The sequence below is a fragment of the Periplaneta americana genome, chromosome 15, assembly GCF_040183065.1.
Source record: "Periplaneta americana isolate PAMFEO1 chromosome 15, P.americana_PAMFEO1_priV1, whole genome shotgun sequence".
In the NCBI taxonomy this organism is placed as follows: Eukaryota; Metazoa; Arthropoda; class Insecta; order Blattodea; family Blattidae; genus Periplaneta; species Periplaneta americana.
Genome location: NC_091131.1, coordinates 186,538,605 through 186,549,119, shown reverse-complemented (window position 1 = coordinate 186,549,119; position 10,515 = coordinate 186,538,605).

Sequence of the window (10,515 nt, the reverse complement as noted above, 5' to 3'; positions counted from 1 at the left end):
AATATTCATTTATATATATATATATATATATATATATATATATATATACATACTCAGAGTAAACGTCGGAATAGAACACTAAAATTAGATTTTTATTCAGAACACAGGGTAGAAGTAAAAAGTAAATCGTCCACACCTGTGGAGTAACGGCTAGCGCGTCTGGCGGCGAAACCGGGTGGCCCGGGTTCGATTTCCGGTCGGGGCAAATTACCAGGTTGAGGTTTTTTCCGGGATTTTCCCTCAACCCAATATGAGCAAATGCTGGGTAACTTTCGGTGCTGGACCTCGAACTCATTTCACCGGCATTATCACGTTCATCTCATTCAGACGCTATATAACCTACTAAAATAATAATAAAAAAATAAATCCGTGGCGCTACAGCACATGAAGGACCAAGACCGACTAGTCGGTTGCTGGTCTCACGTCGACAAGCTGAAGCAGAGGTGAACGATCATCCAACCAGAATGGAGGTATCGTGTGGTATTTTTAAGTAGGTTATTTTATGTCGCTTTATCAACATCTTGGGTTATTTAGCGTCTGAATGAGGTAAAGGTGATAATGCCGGTGAAATGAGTCCGGGATCGAACACCGAAAGTTACCCAGCATTTGCTCATATTGGGTTGAGGGAAAACCCCGGTAAAAACCTCAACCAGGTAACTTGTCCCGACCGGGAATCGAACCCGGGCCACCTGGTTTCGCGGCCAGACACGCTAACCGTTACCCCAGAGGTGTGGACTGGTATCGTGTGGTTAGCATGATGATGCCCCCAGCCGTTATAGCTGGTTTCGGAAACCGAATTTTCGCTACCTATCGCAGCTCCCCAAGTGCATCACGATGCTGGGTGCACATCGATCCCACAGGCCTACACTAGCCGAAATTTCATGAGAAAATTTCTTTCACCATGAGGAGGAAGCGCGCATTCCTCAGAACAAAGGGTACACATTGCAAATCCTTCACAAATCATCAATATCATATTATAATACTCAATCATTTTCATGTGTAATCATAATTTAAACTTCCTGCGCCCCTTCGTTTTCTGGAAGGAATCTGTGGGACTTTTTCAGATGATCTGTCTTTTTTTTTTTTTTTTTTGTTAATTTGCAAACTTCCTTTATATGGTATGAGGAACAATGAAAGTTCTGATAATACAAAAGTATGTTCCATTATTCTTCTATGTATGTGTACTTTTGCTTTTACAACTCCGGGATTTTCACTGGAGTAATGAAACTGGTGGAATTCAGTTTAAAACGGTTCTTACTGAGAATGTGGGGTTCCTCTCACTTGAGTTTCCAGAGACTATGAATTCTTGCGATAATGGTGAGGCCACCATTCTTTAAAATCAATATTTCAGTTCTTTCTGGAACTGTAACATAAATTTATTTTTTGAACTAGATTGTTCTTTTCAATTTCCTTTCTATAACGCCAAAATCACGGTCGCAGGGGAGGAAGGAATGGCCTCTTATGGGGAAGTAATGTGTGATTGTTTCAAACCCATAGACTTACTAAATAACCGCTACAGCGCTCACTGGCGCTAGTATCATGCTCCTAAATTGGACAGCCGACTGGCAGTCATTTCTTTCGTTGAGCTGAATAAGTATGGTTCGTTTATGTGCTGTTTTTATTTGCAACAATGCACACGGATGTAAAGATAAAGAAGGAAGGAATGTTATATTTCACTGATTAGTTAATCTTTAATTTCTACGACGATTTTTGCTCCGTATTATGTTACAGAAGACGAACTATTGTACTTATACGGCTGTTTATGCGTCTGGTTTCCTCTGAGTAAAGATTCCTTTAACCGGAAGTGGATAGGTGCAATCCCCAGAGAGAATTTCTACCCTACAATGAATCATTCAATGTGTTCAACTCATTTCGAAGATAGTTGTTACTTTTCAAACTACGTTATTACCATAAGATAAATAATTGTTATTATCATTCATCCACTCCATATCCTTCATTTTCTGCAAACAGCTATTGTTTCAGTGCATACATGAATAATTATTCGCCGAATTTAATAATATAATAACTGTATAAATTATAAAAAGTTAATTTCTTAATACGACTGATTGAAAATAATTCGTCTTAGTTACGGATTAATGACACAGTTTCTTATACTGCTACTGCTACTACTACAACCACTTATTGCTGCTACTACTACTACTACTACTACTACTACTACTACTAATACTACTACTACTACTACTACTACTACTACTAATAATAATAATAATAATAATAATAATAATAATAATAATAATTTAACCTACAGATTAAATTAAACAGTAGACATTAATTCTTTTATTAACCGTAGTTATGAATATTCACATTCAGAGTTCCTATGAAAATAATGCAAGCCTGGCAGCCAGAGTTGCCGGTATCCCAATTTAGGCGGGATTTTCCCACTTTTCTGGTTGAATCCCGATAAAGCGAATTGGGGATTGATAAAAAATCTCGATTTGAGAGATAATAGCCTACCACGTAATTTAAACAAATTAGTCTGCATTTCCTATTATCCAATATTTTTATTTATATATTGACTCAAATGGTAACATTGTACACATAGAAGTAACCTGCGGAAATTTAGCAAGTCTATAAGATAACACATCTGATTGCCACAAGGCAACTCTACTCGCAAGTTAGTAGTTCCCCTAGTTCTACTGCATTGTTGATTAATCCGTTTCGATACCTAGTTGCTGCTCTCGCGATTAATAAACATTGTGTATTTTAGGTGCGTTGAGTGACATAAAAAATAGCGTTTTGATATCGTATTTTACACTAATAACAAACACGTACAATTGCTGCATTTATAATTCAGTGAACTATGTTTAAATATGGATTCATCATCAGATTACTGTTGCAGTACCGGTTCCGAAAAAGAAAAGTTGCAAAATTAATTTAGTAGGGAATGGTTAAAACATATTCGTGGCCAATAAAAGAAAAACGATTAGCCTGTAGTATTCACTGTAACTGTGTGTCATTCGTATTTTGGTGTTTCTCAAGGAAGCGAATATTACATTAAAAACACGCGACACTAATTTGCAGAAAGCAAATATAAATCTTAAGATAAAGTGTTGATAAGTCTAATATCTTAAGTTAGTTTCTGATATCCCGATTTCCCTCGCAACTCTGCTTAGAGCAGAAACACGTTATTAAAGGTATCTCGTAAAGGAAATATTGCTCCTGTAAACAAAAACATTTAGCGTTCGGAAACGCAATACAACACGTATTCAAATAGCTGTTTCCAAATCCCGCGCGTTTTCTGCCAACAAATGGCGGCTTTCCACTGCTTCAATTTGGGAACATATTTCTCACTTCTTCGCTACCGCGTGGTAGGGGCTCGTTCAAATCTCCCCTGTGCTAAGGAAAATGTATTTAATATACAATGTTACCAAACTATGCATGTGCTGCCAATCTAAGAATCTAAAATATTGAGAAACCCCAAAATTCCTGAACATGTGTGGTTTCTTTTCATATTGGAAATAAGTTGAACTCAATTCTGGTATGTGGTATGATGGAAGATATAGTGTCTCTCTTCAGAATGATGCGTCCTGGTGTGGAGAATACAAAATGGCATGTAACTCAATTTAGTAAAAAAGTGGACATGTGGGGTTTCGCAATATTCCCATTCATTTGAGGAATGAAAGCATTGTAATGTTTATTTTGTAACAGCCTGTACTCATGTGTTAAACCCGAGTCACACGGGGATAGTTTACAGGAGTCAAGTGGTTGAAGTCTCTAAACTTCATGCTATATTTGTGATCACACGAAAATATTCAACTTGAAACCATGCTTGAAAAAAAGCGCGCGCTGAATGTTGTATTCGTAGTGGTGTTTGAAATCTTGTATTCTGTTATAGTAAATAAAAATCAATAGTGAACTGGCATTTTTAGTTTGGTGAAACTGAAGATGCCACCAGCACATATTAAAGCATGTGTGCAGCTAATTGGAGCCTTTTTATTGTATGAATTACAAAATATTCTTGAAAAAAAAGGCAAAGAGAACATAGGTTAAGAAATGGATTCGTAGAAGAAATATGCACGGTGCATCTAATACCTTGTTGAAAGAATTAGCTGAAGAAGATCCTGCAGAATACAGGAAACATCTCAGAATGAGTCCTGTTTTAAGAGTTTTTAACTTTTTATAACCACTTCTACGTCTGTGTTTTCGAAACCTTGTTCCATGAGTTTACTGGCTAGTTTCTGGAATAATAATTCCCGCTTGTTTTTATTGAGGTATTCTTTGTCACGTATATTCCGTAGAAGTTCATACTTCTCACACATTTCCAAAAACTTTATGATATCGTTGAAATTCCACTTAGGGGCGCTCATTATTAATATTAATTTACTTCGACAATAGGCCTAAATTTACAAACTTTCTACTTGCCAAGTTCTTACAAGTTCGGATTCACACGTGGAAAGTGATGGAGTCAAGTTGGTCACGTGACGGGAAAGTGGACACAAAAGTTGACGGGTCGTCCACTCAAATTCTGCTTGACCGCCAAGTCACAACTTGACTATCTCGACCATATCACACGGGGAAAGTTAAAGGAAAGTCGACTTGCTCCAAGCACTTGAATCCTGTAAACTATCCCCGTGTGAATTAGCCTTTAGAAGTCTGCAGGTGTTCAGGCCGTCACTTGGAGAAATATGAATAACATACTGCACAACATTGCAGAAAAAAGAAAAGTGATTCCGATATAATGTGTAAATTTAAAGACAAGATTAAATAAAATAGCAAAATTAGAGTTTACATTTGTTATGATATCTTCAGCAAAGTAAGCTTCATATAAAAAAAAGTTTGTTAGCACTGTTACGTAATTTTATTGATGTATGCATATATTTTTATACGACAGACAAAAAGAGGAAGATTGTTTTAATTTTTCCCTCTTATAATATGTAGTAGACCTACAGTTCAAGCCCTATAGGGGAAGGTTGCCTATATTGGACCAGTTTTTTGTTTTTTAATCCCATGTCTTTAAAAATGATTAGATTAAATCAAAATATGTTTTAGTACATTCTACATACTATGCACTTCCATCCTATAGTGTTATATTTTAAATTACACAATTCCTAATAAATATAAAAAGGTAAAACCAAAATCATGGAAATGGTCCAAATTGGGAAACCAGTTGCCTAATTTGGACTCATAGTGTCCCAATTTGGACCTCGCAAAATACATTGGTAATAGTAAACAAATAAGTACAAGAAGGGTATTTATTATAAATTTTACGTTAAAATGTATCAGATAGTAACATTTGGTGAAATAAGTTACACAATTCCCTGAACTATGATGAAAAATTAAAGGAAAATAAAATAAATTAATTACAGAAACACTATTGCATTCAAGCTGATTGTTACACTCAGAATATTTCTCTTTGCACTGAAATAGTTTTATATTAGTTGCTTGTCTCGGTTACATACCCTATTTTGGCTACGAAACGCCTGTGAATAAGAAAACGTAGACATAAAAAATAAACATCTGACATGATTTCCTCTTGCGTTTGAAAGTTACAAGTGGCAGTATAAAGAACCCCGCCGCATTGACAACAAGATTACTGTGATGTTTACACCTCTTTCACCACTTACGGCTCCGACTTGGTGTTTCTCTTTCTGGGCTATAACTTTCTGTTGCCTCTTTTGCACCGTTGTAAACCCAGATTCGTCAACGTTGAACACAGTGTTTGCTGTGATACCATTCTCATCGACAGTTTTTTCCAGCAGATCGGAAAACTGGTTAACACTCTCCCTATTGAACCCCTTAGCTCTGACCATTGATGTCTCTTCTGGGTGACGGAGAGAATGTTTTGAGTTTCCCTTCATAGAAGCACAGAACCTCTTCTTTCCGCCATTTTTTTTCCTTGTTGAAGGTGTAGGGAGCATCATATTTTTCTGCGACATCAAAAGCAAGCTTATGCACATCTTTGATTGTTAACCCATAAAACCTTTCTTCAAATAAGAGAATGTGGTCGGCAATAAATTTTTCCATATCTCAATTGAAGGTTGCTTGCCTTCCGAAGGACTTCTCTGGAAAGCGTTTTTACAATCAGTATGTCTCTTTGCCTATGGCATTCCATATACGGAGCACACTCGTTGAGTCCATAGTCACCATTCCTGTATGCTGCTACCTCCATCTTCAAAGTATCATTTCATCTCCGGTAGGTTCCACTTTTTGACATCTTGGAAACATAAAGACACAGAATCCCCCAATACATTACTTTTTCTTAACGTTGACCATAAGCTAATGCTTTATATTCATGTTGAAAAAAAAACTAACAGTTTCCTAAATTGGACTAGACCAATCCAGGCAACGCGCAGAGGTCCAACCTAGGCAATTTGTTCACTTATACAAACAGACGACACTAAACAAACACATGAAATTAAAACCTAGTTTTAATACACGCAGATAGTAGTAATGAAAAATACTTGGAATGTATAGTATAGAAATAATTATTACTTACTCCCACTGTATACAGAAGCTTAAGATCCGTAGCATAAAAATTGTAAGAGAAAACACCAAAACATATTAACGGCAATCCTATTCGCTAAGATGGCAGAAGCTCACTGAACTTCAAGATGAGTACCTTAGGCAGAGTTAGCAAGCAGTGGTGCCAAATGAAATGTTTGAAATACTTCTATGTATGGAAATACAACTGTGGTCCAATTTAGGCAACGGTCCAATTTCGGCAACTTTCCCCTACAACTCGGTCCGAAACATCGCGGATTTGGATATAACTCTGTAAGATAGGCTACATACTTACTTACTTACTTACTTACTTACTTACTTACTGGCTTTTAAGGAACCCGGAGGTTCATTGCCGCCCTCACATAAGGCTACATGCCCCCGAAAATGGGTACTTTTATTAAATGATCATATTTCGATATACTGTACCACGGTCAAGTTGTAACGGGTTGAGGAGGTAAATGATGTCCCCCTAACCCTGTTATATGGAGATTCTGTGGTTTTGCTTTGCCCCCTCCCCCAAGAAAACGGTTCTCTCTCCGCCTATGGGAGCAAGTGTCACTGTTAACAACAAAAGCGCCGAAATACTCAACTGATACTTTAGTATGGGCATCCTTGAATTATTTTTCAAATCTGCCATCCTATAGACAATTATGGAGTTCCAACGTGTTCACCATCCCTTATCCTAACTATCTAAGACAGCTATCCCACTCCTTCAGTCCAGAAAGCTCAAATTCCTATTGATTAAAATATCTTTCTGAAAAAGCTTAGACAATAGGGGCCGTATTCATAGACATTTTTAGCGCGGGTTTCCTGTGGATTATCAGCGTTTTTGGTATTCATAAACCAGTGTTAGCGATAGGATATGATTTGAATTCTGTACAAGTAACCAGTCGATAGCCGGGGCTAGCTTAGTACGCTCGTAGCGCGTGCTGCGAAATGTCTATGAATAGCACCCTAGAAGATCACGAGAAAGTTGTTAACTTATTATTGGATGAAATTTATGTTAAACCTGCAATTTCTTACAAGGGTGGCAAAATACAGGATTTCGCAGATAAATTGAACCTGCTACCACAGTGCAAGCATTTATGATTACGTCACTCTGTCAAACAATAAAGATATACCATAAAGTCTTTTTCCCGTAAAGAATTTGACTTCAGAAAAGCTTTACGAATTTGCAGTATCAATTCTAAACATCCTGAATCAGTGCGGATTTCAAGTTATCCCTCTCATTTCAGACAACAATAGAATCAACTGGAACATGCCAGCGTTTCTCATACTATGGTCCGAGGACCACCTGTGGTCCTCGAGGTCTGCCCTTTTGGTCTTTCAAAAAAGACAGAAAAAATAAAATTCAAACGAATTGCGTATCACACTATAGCTGAAAATCTCAGGGCTTGGAAATGAACCATGGCAATCGCCTTTCACTTTTTCTCCCAGTACTGACATTTTATGAACTGTATTACCCTACTCATCTACCGAATTCCCACTCTACTCTCAGCAACAAAAGAGGGATTTAAAACACTATGAACGTGGTGTTTCTGGACATCTTTTCCCTGCACATCCAGCGTCTGTAACCCAGCCAGGGACCACCTGAATTCATAACAGAGGACCAAAGTACCGAATCTTTTCATGTATTTATGACTTTCTTAATAGTTTTGCCGATACCTAGTCTGCACACTGAAATGGTCACATACTGTACGTCGTATACCGATAATAGAACGTGCCAAATTGCATATTTACTTGTTGGAAATCGGGCATGTTTCTGCATTAATTCTTTTTATTTCTGTTTTTCCAGATGACGATATAAGAAATTTTAGACTCTGCCTATTTTAAAATCCGGGCGAATCAGATCCAAAAATTCAAATTACAATACTTTTCTAATTATATTTTTTTGTACCCAATCACAAGTAACTTAAAAAGGTGGTCCTCACTTCAAAAGAGTTTGAGAAACGCTGTGCTAGAGAAATTATGTAATGGACAACTAACGTCTACTTTTAAAATTCCCTCAAATTGGGAGTGGAGATGATTGTAACTATAGGAGAGATTTAGATGCTGTTGTGGAATGTGATTGTGAAGATGTTATTTTTGTTTGTGAGGATGTTGAGTTTGAGGAAAATAATATGATGGCGCTGATATAGACCTACTACATTCAATGACGTTATAGTTACCTACCTAGACGCACAGTGAGCGGAGCGCTGCTGTGCTGTACAAAATTGAAACCCTTCGCGCATCGACATCATTGTGGCAAGTGTGGCATTTAACAGCCTGTACAGGGGCGTATTTTGCGGGCTACCGGGGCTACCGGCGGTAGCCCAAGGAAATTACAAAAGAAAAAGTTTATAATATAACATAATGTAATAATTTTGTATTATTAGTTTCACCATAGTAATTAAAATTAAAGTAATTGTTAGATATATTTTGTGTAATAATAGGGTCAGCGGTAGCCCAAACCCTTTAACCAGTATACGCCACTAAATAACAGGTAGTTGTGATAGTGACTGCGAGTATATCCAGTGCGCATTTGATGAATCTATCATAATGATGCATTTTTGTAAGGCTTATGACTGCACAAATCGCTTCAGGAAAGGCTACAGCATCACTTTTCTTGCGCAAATAACGATATTTAAATGCATCTAATAGTTTAAGGTGCAATCATAATGATGCATTTTTGTAAGGCTTATGACAAATCGCTTCAGGAAAGGCTACAACATCACTTTTCTTGCGTAAATAACGATATTTAAATGCATCTAATAGTCTAAGGTGCAATCATAATGAAGCATTTTTGTAAGGCTTATGATTAAGGTGCAATCATAATGAAGCATTTTTGTAAGGCTTATGACTGCACAAATCGCTTCAGGAAAGGCTACTGCATCACTTTTCTTGCGTAAATAACGATACTTAAATGTATCTAATAGTTTAAGGTGCAATTAATGCAGACAATAAATAGCACTTTTATGTATATTGAATTATTCTGTTAGCTTACACTAAAACTATTTCGGCAAACATATTGCTGCTATTTTTTAAGATACAAACATTATTATAAAATGTGTTATTTCTAGCTTTCCCCCTAAAAAAAAAGCCAGAACTACAGTTGCGATTGTTTATCTGCCATTAGAAGAGATAATTTTATTCGAACAAATTATCACAACATAAATTGTATTCTGAACATTCCACAGAAGATTGCTTCCGGAAATCTGGCTTGTGAAAGAAAATGTGACAGATTGTTGTTTAGTAAACTGTCCGAAGACAGGTCGTGATATCAAGACGGCTCCACTTATAAGGCAGCTAGGTCAGGACATAATGGGATAGGGTGGCCAGTTCATTTTCCCCTTCATTGCATACATCGCCGACTAGCTACATATTACACTAGTAGACTTCAGATGCATACAAACAATAGTTCTTCCTCTGACACATATCGTCAAGTGAGATGTACTGCCTGATAATAGATGTAGGCCTACATATCAGCCAGAACCTCAATCAGAGGATTTGACAGAAATGCAACTATAATAATATCAAACTTAAGAAGCTTGACTAAAAAACTGAAGGAAAAAAACCTGATTAACGAAAATTTGCATGACATTGTAAACAGCAAATTTCTTCAGATCTGACGCTTGATTTAATAAAGAGAGCTACAATACCCCATAATAATAATAATAATAATAATAATAATAATAATAATAATAATAATAATAATAATAATTATTATTATTATTATTATTATTATTATTTAATATTACAGCCCTAAATTATTATTATTATTATTATTATTATTATTATTATTATTATTGTTATTATTATTATTATTATTATTATTATTATTATTATTATTATTATTATTATTATTATTAGTATTATTATTGAGATTCCAATTTAATGCATTTTGAAGTAAGATTTAGTGGATTGATTAATAGCACTCAACATAATAAAGTCTGTTTACTTTTTTTAGGATAAGTAGTAGGTCTACATTTTCTTCATTCCTGTCCGTTTTTATTGTCACTTTGTTCGTCACAATAACACTTGTATAGTATTTAATACATAAATATCAAGAGGATT